The sequence below is a fragment of the Mercenaria mercenaria genome, chromosome 1, assembly GCF_021730395.1.
Source record: "Mercenaria mercenaria strain notata chromosome 1, MADL_Memer_1, whole genome shotgun sequence".
Taxonomy (NCBI): domain Eukaryota; kingdom Metazoa; phylum Mollusca; class Bivalvia; order Venerida; family Veneridae; genus Mercenaria; species Mercenaria mercenaria.
In genome coordinates this window covers 12,303,629-12,318,943 of record NC_069361.1, presented here as the reverse complement: position 1 = coordinate 12,318,943, position 15,315 = coordinate 12,303,629, and the positions used below count along the sequence as shown (strand labels likewise).

Below are 15,315 nucleotides of genomic sequence, written 5' to 3'. Positions count from 1 at the left end.
GACACTGTATACTAATTATACCTGCAATTACACAGCACTTGAATAGGAAAATATCTGTGTATTTGAATACCATTTCTCAAAAGATGTAGAAGATAGTCTCAGTATGATGAAAAAATTGCAAAAATGAAGAAATATCTTGAACAAATGCAAACTGTCCAGAAGCAGATTTCTGCAAATAAGTCTTTGGCCATTAACATACACTCTGAATGGTGACATGTATATATTTTCTTGCATTAATACACAGTAGAATGCTAGACTAGTTCCTCTCTTCTAATTTCCAGACTTTAGACAAACAGGGCCAGACAGAAGTATCAGGTCTATTATGTTCTGATGGAAAGCATTTCAATAAGGTTGAGGAAACCTTATCATCATGCTACTCATTCTTTACGGAACACTTTTATGGATGAGCATCTTTGTAGAACGAGATTCACAGATGATAGAAAGTGGTGGTTTTATTACGTCATAAAACTTCCGGTTTCAAATGAGATGCGCGCCAAGAATGAATATAAAGTTTAAGATAAAACAAAAAGTTAATTTTTTGTTCAAATAATTCTGTCGTTTACGACATAGTTAAACTGACCGGCACATGTTGCTGCTTTACATTAATCATGGCTGATGCATGCTACAGAAAGATGGTAAGTAGCCAAAAAAATTATCTGTTTCTGCTTCCAATATGCAGAAAGGAGCAAGTGTTTCGCATGAAACCTCTTCTGAAAGGCAAGAGAAATTGATTTCTACCAACGAGTCGGCTGAAAAACGCTCAAGGTCTTCAAAAACCGTACAGATAAAGGAAAAACAAGGTCAAAACAGATCATCATCGGGGTCTGTTTCCCAGAGCAAATTTTAGCAAGAAATGTTATCTATTATGACTCAAATATGTAAAGACCAAACTGCTCAAGATAAACCTTTGAAAGACATTGAATCAAATTTGTCAGTGATGCAAAACAGTGACCAAAATGATTATTTTGATGATTATTATGACGATGATTATGAAGACCATAATGTAAACAAGAAATGCGGAAATGCCACGAAACCAGGTTTTCAACACATTTCATAAGAATAAAAAAGTATACTGAATCACAGTGCACCACTTTAAAGCACAACCCTAACCCTAACCCTAACCTTTAAATGCATGTTTTGAGCTTATTATTTAATATTAAATTATGATTTATATATCTACGTTTAGGCAATAGTTAGGGCTTTCCGACAATGTAATATATATAATTTTATGTGTGTCCGTCTGTCCGTACGAGACCGTTCATCTTTGTGAAAAACACGAAACTTTGCGTAAAGTCGGCAAAAATGCGAAAAAGGGGTAATTTTAAATGCATGTTTTGAGCTTATTATTTAATATTAAATTATGATTTATATATCTACGTTTAGGCAATAGTTAGGGCTTTCCAACAATGTAACATATATAATTTTAAGTGTGTTCGTCTGTCTGTACGAGACCGTTCATCTTTGTGAAAAACACGGAACTTTGCATAAAGTCGGCAAAAAATGCGAAAAAGGGGTAATTTTAAATGCAAGTTTTGAGCTTATTATTTAATATTAAATTATGATTTATATATCTACGTTTAGGCAATAGTTAGGGCTTTCCAACAATGTAAATATATAATTTTAAGTGTGTCCGTCTGTCCAAACGAGACCATTCATCTTTGTGAAAAACACGGAATTTTGCGTAAAATCGGTAAAAATGCGAGAATGGGTTAATTTAAAATCTTTGTTTTGAATTTATTTTTCAAGTTATTTTAATTTATTTCATATCTTTTTATAGGGAATATAAAGCGCTTTCCAGTCATATAAAATATATATATATTGGTTGATTCATTTGTCTGAGGCAGTACGCTAATGTTTGTGAAAATTATGAAAGTGGTGAACCTGGAATAAAGTGCACAATATTTATTATCAAAATGTTTCTTACGAAACGTAGATTAAAATTAATTTAATTTTATTAAGGTATATGAATCATACATTTCAGGATATTAAAAATTTATATTTGCTAATACTGAAACAAAGGAGTGGACTAAAGGTCAGTGTAAACTCATGTACGCTGGTGCCATATGTCAGTTACCACATGATAACGCTGCGGGGGTGGCGGGAGGTCTTTGAGGCGGCACAGCTGCGGTTCTCTGAGACGTGCCGTGACAGGAACTGGCACACTGGTAGCATGGAGTGGCAGGAACCACACACTGTTAATAGGCTTGAATAAAACGTGAACATTTTAGCATTGGAAATCACTTCACTCTTGTGATTCCTCGGAATAACCTAGTGTTTTCAAAACAGGATTATTTCATATTAAAGGATTTGTATCACTTTTCTTTTTTTATTTTGCTTTTAAATAGTTTCATTTTAGTTAGTTCAGTTTATTTCTTTGACTTTAGCTTAATTTAATTTAAGTTAAATTCAGCATTATTCTGTACATTTATTTTGCTTTTAAATAGTTTCATTTAGTTAGTTCAGTTTAATTCTTTGATTTTAGCTTAATTTAATTTAAGTTAAATTCATCATTTTTATGTGCTTTGTCTATTTTTGATATTGATATTTGTGTACTTGACTGATTCGAAATGCCCGCCGCCAGAGCATCTCGTGAATGTGTTCTCTGCAAGGCAGAGAAGGATCGTGGGGGTAATGTAACCCTGACGAGGTATAAGAAGCTGACCCAGCATCTTAGGACCGTGCATGGCTTTGACGCCAATGAGGCCCGGCGTATGGCAAGCCACGCCAGAGCCAGGTGGGACCGTAAGACATCGTCGGGGTTACCTTACTGGGTCTGCGGTTACGAGGCTTGTGGCCAAATGGTAGCCAGGAAAGGGCATCATCTGGTGTATATGCACAGATTGGAGGCCCAGAGTCCTGAATACGAGGTGGCCATCAAGACCAAGTTTCAGCGGGCCGTACCGCCGAGGGGCTTTAAGACCAACTCTGCGCCGTCCGTGGTCTCTTTACCTGTCCAAGCTGCCCCTGACCGAGATGCCCCTGTCCCAGCTGCCCCTGTCCGAGCTGGGACTAGCAGGGATGCTAGTACTGCCGCCTCTGCTGCCTTCAGTGACAGTGACTCGCACTCAGGTCCGGAGTCTATGGCTGAACCCTTGCCCGAGCCATCAGGTAGCCACTCGGGATCGAACCAATGCGATGATCCTAGCCTTAGGTTCATGCAGTCCGGTAACGTGCATTACCGAAAGCACCAACGTGTGATCCCCCACGGTTTTGAGCCGTTTACGGTGTTGAGACAGTGGGAAGCCTTCAGGGTTGACCGCGCCGGCGGTAACAAGGGGTGGGATCAACAGACCGAGGACGTGGGCTACGTCAATCGGTTCCTGGTCTCTTGTGATTTCGGCAATGAGAAATGGTCGAGTATCACGGAGGCTAAGGTGTCTGCGCATGACCGAGCATTAAGTGAGGTGTATGAGCCCGGCACTGTCACTAGAGTTCTTAATTGCCTGATGGACTTCTGGACCTGGGCCATGCAGATGGGTAAGATTCGAAGGTCACAGTACGAGAAAGTGAAAGTTGTCATTTCAGGTTGCTTGAAGTCCAGCAGGAAGGACAGCCATGTTAGGAACACGGCCCGGCGCATTGAGGAGGACCGGGAACTGCCTGCATCCGAGATCATTAGGCAGTTTCAGGAGTCTGACTGGGTTGCTACCCTGAGGAGGAAGTTCCTGGACCGACCCTTCCTCTATATGTATGAGATGGCTTGCTGTCTCATAGTGTTGTGTAGTTTTTATAACGCGCTGCGGCCGTCCATGCTAACAAACATGCCGAGGGCTGACCGGGAAACTATTGTATCTGACATTTTGACCAAAAATGGTTTTATTGCATTTTCTTAAGCCTTTTATTGTCATACATCTACTGCAAAAATATTATAAAAACTTTCCAATAATTTCTTGTTCTTTTTTTAATAATGTGAAAATATTGTATCTGCAACCATCAACTTCTTAAAAGTTCTTTGACTGGGAAACTATTGTATCTGCCTCCTAAGCACATACAATAGTTTCCAGGTAACTTTTCCTGTTACAGTCTCAATTTGAAAAAACATTATTTGTGACATTATGGTCTGTTATTTAAACACCAAACAAGGAGAAAACTTGTTACTGTTGTTCAGGTTTTATGTGAATATTAAAGAACTAAAATAAATAATAGTTTACATTAACATTTTCACATAATGTGATACAGATACAATAGTTTCACGGTTACTGCAAACACTCTAGTTATGAAATAAAATGTTGTATGTGCAAACTTGTATGGGGGTGTCAGGTCTTGATTTACTTAGAACAAGTGAATCCTTCATGCAAACAGTGAAGTCCCTAATCATACATCACATTCTGTTGCGTCTGAGGTTGGTCTTCAGCGTTTGCCAAAGTCCTCATTCGCAGATTGCTAGGCATGAATTGTTTAAACAAAACCTGTCCAGAAATGTTTGTGAGGTGACCCTCTACCAAGATGTTTCTACCAAGATATTTCAAGCTGTTCTTAAAATCACTTCTTTTACAAGAAGGAAAAGATTTGAAAATATTATCTAGTCTAAAACTAGTGTTGTAAAATCGGTTTCAAAACAAAATCGATTATCGAATCGAATCTGAACAGCTATTTCGATTCACAATCGATTATATAATCGAAAGTAAAAGCATTCAGACTTACCTATAATTATACTCTTATTATAGATTCCACTTAGGCAATACATTTCAGATAATTTCATAAAACAAAAATATACTATGCTTTTATCATTACTTGGGACTAGGGATGTTTATTAAAATTGTACGCGTAAATACTTTTCTTGATAAGTAAATTAAACCAATAACAAGTGTCAAGTGATCATGGTGAATACATTTAATGTATTTAGGGAATGCATTTTTACTTTTAACTATAAATTTCTATAAGTATAAAATTGATTAATTTAATCTCAATCTCGTTGGCTTGATAAAATAAATATAAAACAAGACAGTTCAAGACTATTTCAAAATAAGGTTGACAAATTGACAGACACAGAGAGGTACATCGGGATCATTGTTAAATAATTCACAAGTCCATACGAATTACGAAGAGTTCGAATAGTTTGGGTACGAAAACATACCTTTGTTCACATATGATTTTCGGCAGAGTTTGCAAATAACAGATTGCATGTTGAGGTTTTCTTTAATAGGTGGTCCTTGTTTTGTTTTTTCGAAGCCAAAATAAGCCCACACAGTCGACCAAACTTTTCATGGACACTTTTTTCTGCCATTTTACGTGTGAGAGTGACGTCCCTTGCGGTTTAATTAACGAAATGTATGAAAATTACGGATATATGGAATGAACGGAAAGGGATCAATTGCGCGAAAAGCGCTAGCGACATCGATTTCAGAACTCCAACATCGATAGTCGGCGACCTGCAGCTGCCGGCGACGATTATTCAATTTAACTCGATCATCGTTTCATCACTATCTAAAACCAAGAAGCCAAGAGCTTTAATATACATGATTTGGTAAATTGGTATCACTGAGGTGGGCGTTTCACGACTCTGTGGATCCTCGTGTTATTTTTATTGTTGGAAAATTGTTACTATTTTTTCAGAAAGAACTCGGCTTATAAGCTTCAAAGTCAATTTCCAAAAAAAATTAATGCTGAATACTATTACATAATTGAGCCATGTCATGCAAAAAAGTGTCTTCATGACTGAGTAAATTTCTGTCAAGACTTACTGTAGATCCAGGCTTTTCTGTGCTTTTAAGTTATTGAAATATGATCAGAAAATTGCTTCTTGAAAAAGTTTAATAGGTCTTTTGTTACTTAGCAAACACTGTGGGCCCTGATCAGACTGATCTGGGCCCCTGTTTGCAAAGACATGAAGATTACCAAAGGCAGTTGTTAAAGTGACGTGGCTCTATTATAACCATGTTAATTCATACAGTCATGGCTTACACTTTAATGGCTATGGACTTAATTTTGTACATACTTTTATGAAAATATAGAAGACGGAGTTAGCCATGTGTCATTCTGTTATGTGACATAATGGCTTATCTTGTTGCTTTTTCTTGTCCTTTACTTTTGAAAATGGCAGCATGATCAAATTAGGTCAATGATGCATTACCTTAGTTTCCTTTGTGACTCCACTCGGATTATGCTGTTCTGTCACATGGGAGGGTTGTATGCTTCGGAGAGGGTAAGGACATGCCAAAATGCCTAAGTTTTTATTCATTTATCACACATGCGTGTGGTCATGTGCTTGCTTTCTGGCTTTTCATTTTGCTGTCTGTCATTTTTGAAATTTTAGCCTCAAATATTGATAAAGGTGATTAAGTTATTGTAATAAACTGAAGTTCTGTTAAAAACATCTTGTCGATTTTGTCCTTTTTTATTTGTACTATAACGATTTAAATTTTTGAGTGTATATGAATACCTATGTCCAAAAAAGAAAAAGAGACAGTGTCATGTAGAAATCTCTGTTTTCAGCAATGTTTTAAAATGATTCTTGATAATATTCTGTCTTTACCAAAGTTTCACTATACTACTGTAGCTGGAACACAGGTGATACAGAAAACAAAATCACATATTAAATTGTTCACATTAAAGTAAATTAGGCCTTAAATTTTTTTTGTTTTCGGTAGCATGCACAAAATAAATTAGGGTAGGTTGGTTGGAAAATGTTTTTTGTTTGTTTAAAATTATTGAGACTTTTCGGAAATTATTTTTATGTCAAGAAATGAATACAAATAAGGATGTTATGTCTTTAGAGCACCAATAAGTTCCTTTCTAACATCAATGACAATGTTTAAAGCATAAAAAGTGCAGTTCTGCATTTTCTCATTAAAAATTTGAAAACAAAATTCGCTAAGGCCATAAAAACATTAAAATTTTAGGGTCAGGCCAACCATTTTGGGTAGGTCAGAATACTGTAAACAAACAATGGAAACAAACAATTTTTTTATGCCTTACACAGTCACTTCAAAAGCAACAGAACTATGTAACCATGCCACTGCACATCAATATTGGCTATAAGTTAAAACACAAAAGGGCTGTACCATTACTGAAATAATGACAGTGGAATTCACGGACTGTCCTGAAAAATTAAATTCTTGTTGAATATTTGGGAGGGGTGAAACCGGTCCAAATTAAACCAAATTAGCTGTGCATCTGCGCAGTCTGGTCAGGATCGGTACTGTTTACTTTCAAACCCTATTGCAATTAGAGAAACTTACAACAGTTAGCAAGCAGTAAAGATCCTGACCAGACTGCACAGATGAGCAGGCTGGTCTGTATCCACACTGGTCATAAATGCTCTATGTTGGTTTTCTCATGCTGCAGCTCATTTCCCCCTTGTATAGCTTCATTTTAGCATAAATTAATTTCTTGATTTCTTGTATGAAATTTATATCCGGATGTAATGAAATGTGTACAGTCAAGTATTAATGCATACGCTTGCAAAAAAAAAAAAAAAATAATAATAATAATAATAATAAATACAGATAAGCGATAATTCAATGAGATAATAATAAAAAATGAAAAAATAATTCAAGTGCAGATACAATAGTTTCCCGGTCGTCAGAAAGAAAATACTGTATCTAACACTATTTTCATTGTATATTTGTAATTTATGTTATTTATAAGTAAAACAATAATTCTATGCTTAAAGCAATGTGAATTTTATAAATAATATTTAATGAATAATGCAGATACAATAGTTTCACAGTAATTTTTTAAATTCAATAACGTCATTTTGAACGTGAAACTATTGTATCTGACACTTTTTGCTAAATCTTAAAAATAATATATTTGAGTACATTTTAAAAGCCAACATATTATTTCTTATTTCAGTTGATAATGATTTACTAAGAATGGTAATACTAAGCTGTGCTTTTTAAGAAAATATTCAGTTTTTTCTTTCTCCTGTAAAATTTACAAAAATGCAGATACAATAGTTTCCCGGTCAGCCCTCGATGCGCATCAAGGACCTTGACCGGGCTACGCACTATGAAGATGACGTGTACACGATCTCTATCCCGAAGCACAAGACGTCCAGCTCCTGGGCAGAATGCATTTATCAGTGTTTCGAAACTTATATATGATAATCTTGTCTCTTACAGGAACACTCTGATGGACACCATACAGTACCTTTTCGTGTCGGCACCCCTGTTCCGTACCAACAAGCTCAACCCAGTGGACGCTGATGATGTGAACCGGATGATCAAGAAGGCCTTCAGAGACGCTGGCATGGTGAATCTTGGAATCAACCAGACAGTCCTGAGGAAGCTGACAACGGTCACTGGTAGAAAGAAGGACCCCAGTATGGCTTCACAGATTGCCCGCAAGCTGTGCCACAGGGAAACTACGGCTGATACATACTACGCGGTACACGCTGACAGACAAGCTGCTGTGGTCACCTACAAGCATCACAAGGGCGCCTTTCAGACAGTCGAGCCAATGTCTCAACCCACTGCCACCATCACGTCAAAAGCGGTGAAGGAACACAACGCCAGGGTCCAGCCTCCGTCTGTGCCCGAGGAAAGCTGTGCCAGGTCCACAACCAACACCGACAGTGACATCGTGCCTCCATCTGTGACATCTGCCAAGGTGAATCTGGTGCTGAACTTCTCTAAGTTCTTGCTCAAGACACCTGCCAAGCCAAGGGTTGTAGCGGACCAACAGACGAAGCGAGAGGTTAGAGAAGTTTACCTGGAGATCATACTTGAGTTCATGATGACACCCTTCCACAGCGTCCCCATTGCATACATTAGAGAACTGCGCGACAGACGCTGGTCACACCTGACAGACAAGCAGTTGACGGATATGGTCTGGAACATGGTGAAGGCGGAACGGAGGAAACACCAGCAGGACTGCCCGGACGAGGTCCTTACCTAGGTATACCTAACTCTCTAGTATAGATTAAAAAATTGCATAAAAAAAGTACACAAAAAAAAACATAAAAATAAAAAAAAACAAAAAAAATATAAAACAAAAAAATAAAAAAAAAGATGTGCCCGACCCCACTGGTCGGGAATATGCTATGTTTTCTCTTTCAGGTGGTGCCATGGACTGGCCTCCTAGTGTGGGTCTATATATGACCCCGGCGGCACCGGGCAACGTCTTACGAGGGTGTCATATTTGGCATTTCTTGTAGGCGGCTGACAGTCCAAGTTTCAATTTAAAACTCTAATTGAAACTTTAAAAATTTAATGAAAACATAGCATATTATCAAAGGTTAGACACTCATTATAACCACTGTCTTTGTTATGCACAATTGATTTTTATATATGTTATAGGTGCATGTCTTCCCAACACGTAGGTGTATAAAACATACATATATAATAAATATATAGCCATATATAGACTGAAAACGTATGCCAATGTGTCAAACTTTGGCATTTTCCTACATATAAATTCCGTGTTTTTCACAGAGATCACCGATCTCGTACAGACAGACGGACACTCCCATTTTAATATATTTTACATTGTTGGAAAGCGGTAAGTATTGCCTCCACGTAGATATATAAATCATAATTTTATATCGATTAATGAGTTCACAACAAGCAGTTTAAAGTACCCCGTTTTTGCATTTTGGCCGACTTTACGCAATATTCCGTGTTTTTCACAGAGATCACCGATCCCATACGAACAGACGGACACTCCCATAGTAATATATTTTACATTGTTGGAAAGCCCTAAGTATTGCCTCCACGTAGATATATAAATCATAATTCTATATTATTTAATGAGTTCACAACAAGCAGTTTAAAGTACCCCGTTTTTGCATTTTGGCCTACTTTACGCAATATTCCGTGTTTTTCACAGAGATCACCGATCCCGTACTGACAGACGGACACTCCCATAGTAATATATTTTACATTGTTGGAAAGTGCTAAGTATTGCCTCCACGTAGATATATAAATCATAATTCTATATTAATTAATGAGTTCACAACAAGCAGTTTAAAGTACCCCGTTTTCGCATTTTCCTTAATGCCATAATATAACTACCGCTGCACATTTTATGGCTTGGCCTGACCCCTAGGGCTATCCTAGGACCCTAGGAGTGGTCTTAAAATGTAGCCAGGACCCCCAGCAACACATCCATGTATCATATAGTTATATGCTATGGTCATAGAGGCTCAAACCAGGTCGAAAACCAATAAAAATGGCCAATATTACAAGTTCGAGCTCTACCTGAACACCTTCTATGGCTTGGCCTGACCCCTAGGGCTACCCCAGGAACTTGGAAATGGTCTTAAAATGTAGCCAGGATCCCCAGCTACACATCCATATATCATATAGTTATATGCTATCATCATAGAGGCTCGAACCAGGTCGAAAACCAATAAAAATGGCCAATATTACAAGTTCGAGCACTACCTGAACACCTTCTATGGCTTGGCCTGACCCCTAGGGCTACCCCAGGAACTTGAGAATGGTCTTAAAATGTAGCCAGAACCCCCAGCTACACATCCATGTATCATATAGTTATATGCTATGGTCACAGAGGCTCGAACCAGGTCGAAAACCAATAAAAATGGTCAATATTACAAGTTCGAGCACTACCTGAACACCTTCTATGGCTTGGCCTGACCCCTAGGGCTACCCCAGGAACTTGGAAATGGTCTTAAAATGTAGCCAGGACCCCCAGCTACACATCCATGTATCATATAGTTATATGCTATGGTCATAGAGGCTCGAACCAGGTCGAAAACCAATAAAAATGGTCAATATTACAAGTTCGAGCACTATTGAACACCTTCTATGGCTCTGCCTGACCCCTAGGGCTACCCCAGGAACTTGGGAATGGTCTTAAAATGTAGCCAGGACCCCCAGCTTCACATCCATATATCATATAGTTATATGCTATGGTCATAGAGGCTCAGACCAGGTGGAAAACAAATAAAAATGCATGAAAATGGCCAATATTACAAGTTCGAGCACTACCTGAACACCTTCTATGCCTTGGCCTGACCCCTAGGGCTACCCCAGGAACTTGGGAATGGTCTTAAAATGAAGCCATGGTATATCTCTACATGTTTATATATCATTTATATGTATGCTTGGTAGTTAGGCTTCACATCAGATGACTAACCTGTCAAAATGGTCGATTTCTAGGAAAATGACCCTACAGGACCTCCATCTTTTGGGTCCTGTGACCTCAATATATTCTCTAGGAACCTGGTTAGGGTCTTATTTTGTAGCTAAGATGTATATCTACACGTTCTATGAAAAACAAGTGAATGAAGTACTGCCATGCAATACAAAGTCCCCTACTGGAAGGCACCTAATTTTCTCTACTGCAGTATAACATAATGAACTGATATCTGTCAATGATGTATAAACAATATTGTACTTATATACAGTATGTTATAACAAAACACTTGGATTAAAATTTATATATTTTAAACCTACAGTTGTTTTCATATTGAATTTTTTTGACTGATTATAAAAATGTTATCATGTAAGTTATTTATAGTAACAACAAAGGGAAATTAATCTTTAAAAAAAAAAAAAAAAAAAAAAATCTATATAATATAAGTCCACAAAAAACTCTTTACCAGGTAGAACTAGGTCAAAATACACCTAACTATTGGATGTAACATGCATGCTGTACCACAGGAAAGTGGTCTCGATTTGTCTCTACCGCCAGTAATAAAAAAGTTAAAATAAAATCTATTTATAGTAAAAACAAAGGGACGTAATTCTAAAAACAAGGGTGCCTCATGGTGGTGAACATTTGATCCAAGTTACATCAAAATCCCTCCATGCATGAAGAAGAATGTTCCGTACAAAGTCATTCTTGAATTTGACCTTTGACCTCTAAATATGACCTTGACCTTAGACCTAGGGACCTGGTTCTTGCGCATGACATGTTGTCTCATCCAGGGGAATATTTGTGCCAACTGATATCTAAATCCAGCTTTGCATGACAAAGTTATAGACCGGACAGGAAAAAAATCCTCTTGACCTTTGATCTCAGTGTGACCTTGACCTTTAAACTAGGGTACTGGGTGTTGCGCATGACACGTCATCTCATCATGGGAAACATTTATGCCAAGTAATACTGTAATCCCTTGATGGATGACAGAGTTCTGGATCGGACAGGGAAAAAACCTAATTGACCTTTGACCTCCAATTGTGACCTTGACCTTTAAGCTAAGGGTCTGGGCTTTGCGCAGGACATGTTGTCTCATCATGAGGAACATTTGTGCCAAGTAATATTAAAATCCCTTCATGGATGGCACAGTTATGGACGGGACAGGAAAAAAACTCTGTTGACCTTTGACCCCCAATTCTGACCTTGACCTTTGAGCTAGGGGTCTGGGATTTGCGCATGACATGTCGTTTCATCAAGGGGAACATTTGTGCTAAGTGATATTGAAATTCCTTAATGAATGTTAGAGTTATGGACCGGACACAAAACAGACTCTGTTCATGCTATGTAAACATTTGACTGCTAAGTGTGACCTTGACCTTTGAGTTAGGGGTCTGAAAGTTGTGCATGACACATCGTCTTATTATGAGGTACATTTGTGCCAAGTTATATTAAAATCCCTTCATAGATGGGAGAGTGATGGGACCGGACAGGAAAAAAGCCTTGTTGACCTTTGACCTCCAATTGTGACCTTGACCTTTAAGCTAGGGGTCCAGGTTTTGCGCATGACACGTTGTCTCCTCATGGAGAACATTTGTGCCAAGTAATATTAAAATCTCTTCATGGATGGGAGAGTTATGGACCGGACAGGAAAAAACCCTGTTGACCTTTGACCTCCAATTGTGACCTTGACCTTTGAGCTAGGGGTCCGGGATTTGCGCATGACACATCATCTCATCATGGGGAACATTTGTGCCAAGTAATATTAAAATCCCTTCAAGGATAGGAGAGTTGTGGACTGGACAGGAAAAAAGCCCTGTTGACCTTTGACCTCCAATTGTGACCTTGACCTTTGAGCTAGGGGTCCGGGTTTTGCGCATGACACGTCGTCTCATCATGGGGAACATTTGTGCCAAGTAATATTAAAATCCCTTCATGGATGACAGAGTTATGGACCGGACACGAAATTGCGGACGGACGGACGGAATGATCGAAAAGTGCATTCCTATAGTCCCCGAAACTGGTTTTCAACCAGTAGGGGACTAATAAGCTGATAAATAAATGGTAAACATAGGGTAAAATTGCGATAAAAAAGTGAACTTTTGCTCATTTTCAAGGGCGATAATTTTAAAAGTAGTGTATATCTGAGTTATTGCCCCCGATATGTTGGAGAGGGGGACAAACCCTACTCATATACCAAATTTGGTTAAAATCCCTATATGGAAACGAACTATAATTAAATTTAATCTAAAAAAGTGTGATATGTCCCTTTTGGGTATATGCCCAAATTTGGTCATTTTTACAGGGTTAGCTTAATCTTGTACTTTTATGACATTTGGGACCCAAACCCTACCCATTATCAAAATTTGGGCTCTAAATACCCATAAATAAAGATTTGACACCCCTATAAAAGAAACACAAACATACCCGTGTCAAATTTTTACTAATTATCACAAGGGCCCATAACTCTGCATGCATGACTTAGTTATCGCCCTTGAGGTCATACAGACTTACTGATGAGTTACCTCCACTTGTTACGCAATATTATGAACGAGGGACATATGACACTACTCAGGGACATATGACACTGGTTCAGGGACATATCACACTTTTCCAGGGACATATGACACTAAAAAAGTTTTTCAGGGACATATGACACATGGAGAGGGACATATCACACAAAAAAGTTAAACCCTAACTTATTCTTTTTCGACATATCACACAAAAAATTATAACCCTAACCTAACCCTAACCCTATTTTAAGTAACAGTGACCTTGACCTTGATCCCAGAAACCCCAAAATCAATCCCAAGCTACAACTTTATATAAGTTTTCTATACACCAAGTTTCATCATGATAGCTCATTCCTAAGTTAAGTTATTGACCAGAAACCCTTTTTCTATTTTAAGTAACAGTGACCTTGACCTTGACCCCAGAAACCCCAAAATCAATCCCAGCCTTTGTCTTGATATAAGCTACATACATACCAAGTTTTATTCAAATATCTTTACCGAAACAAAAGTTATTGACCAGAAACCCCTTTTTCTATTTTAAGTAACAGTGACCTTGACCTTGACCCCAGAAACCCCAAAATCAATCCCAGCCTTTGTCTTGATATAAGCTACATACATACCAAGTTTTATTCAAATATCTTTACCGAAACAAAAGTTATTGACCGGAAACACCAGTTTGATGCTGCCATCCGCCCGCCCGCCCGACCAACGACATATCCCAATCTAATAACTCAGGTTTTCGTGAAAACCTGGTTAACAATACAATAGACCATGCATGCTCTTCACCTCCCCGTATGCCGTCCGAGTTCTACTTCTGACAAACCAGTTAACAAGAACTGGAAAACCCCGAAAAATCAAGATAACAACCAACAGCAAGAAAAGGAACAATGTCATGGTCAAAACCAGGTAGGGGACCAACGTAATTCTACCAATCACAACCTGATACGGAAGGTGATATCCGAAGTGATACCAATAGTCACTCACTTTTTAAGTTTTTCATTTCAGTTGCAATGGCAGCCAGAATTCAGTGCGGATGACCCAAGATTTGAAGGAATCTGAAATGGTACATTCAAGGAACATTCTGGTGAAGTTTTATCCAAAGACACTGTAGATGATGGACGCACAGATAACGGACACAAGACGATCTTCATAAAGCTCACCATGAGCACTTTGTACTCACAAGAGCTAAACAAGAGGGTCATGATGACCCTGAATCGCTCACCTGAGTAATATGAACCACGTTTCAAATGGCAAACTGATGCTAAAATATTAGAAAGTAGATCAGTAGGTCACATTCATGGTCATTGAAAGTCAGTTATAAGATCGGTGTGCAAAACTGTACATGTCATCCAAATTTCAAGGCTGTATCTTAAACAAGAGGACCATGATGGTCCTAAATTGCTCACCTCTTCCCACATGACCCAGTTTTGAGTATGACGTCGTTTTTTCTATTATTTGACATAGTGACCTAGTTTTTGAGCTCATGTGACCCAGTTTTGAACCTGACCTACATATTATCAAGATAAAAATTCTGACCAATTTTCATGAAGATCCATTGAAAAATATGGTCTCTAGAGAGGTCACAAGGTTTTTCTATTATTTGACCTATTGACCTAGTTTTCGAAGGTACGTGACCCTGTTTTGAACTTTACCTAGATATCATCAAGGTGAACATTCTCGCTAATTTTCAAGAAGATCTCATGAAAAATATGGCCTCTAGTGAGGTCACAAGGTTTTTCTATTTTTATACCTACTG

At 38.1% G+C, this 15,315-nt stretch overlaps 1 long non-coding RNA gene across 1 annotated transcript; it reads right to left on the bottom strand.

Moving 5' to 3' along the window:
• Positions 1-1,043: 1,043 nt before the first annotated feature.
• Positions 1,044-14,243, bottom strand: LOC128556018 (uncharacterized). The gene is made up of 3 exons (XR_008370394.1): positions 14,124-14,243; positions 13,789-13,971; positions 1,044-1,105 (listed from the first exon to the last, which is right to left on the bottom strand). It is a non-coding gene; the product is annotated as an uncharacterized LOC128556018 (long non-coding RNA).
• Positions 14,244-15,315: the final 1,072 nt, after the last annotated feature.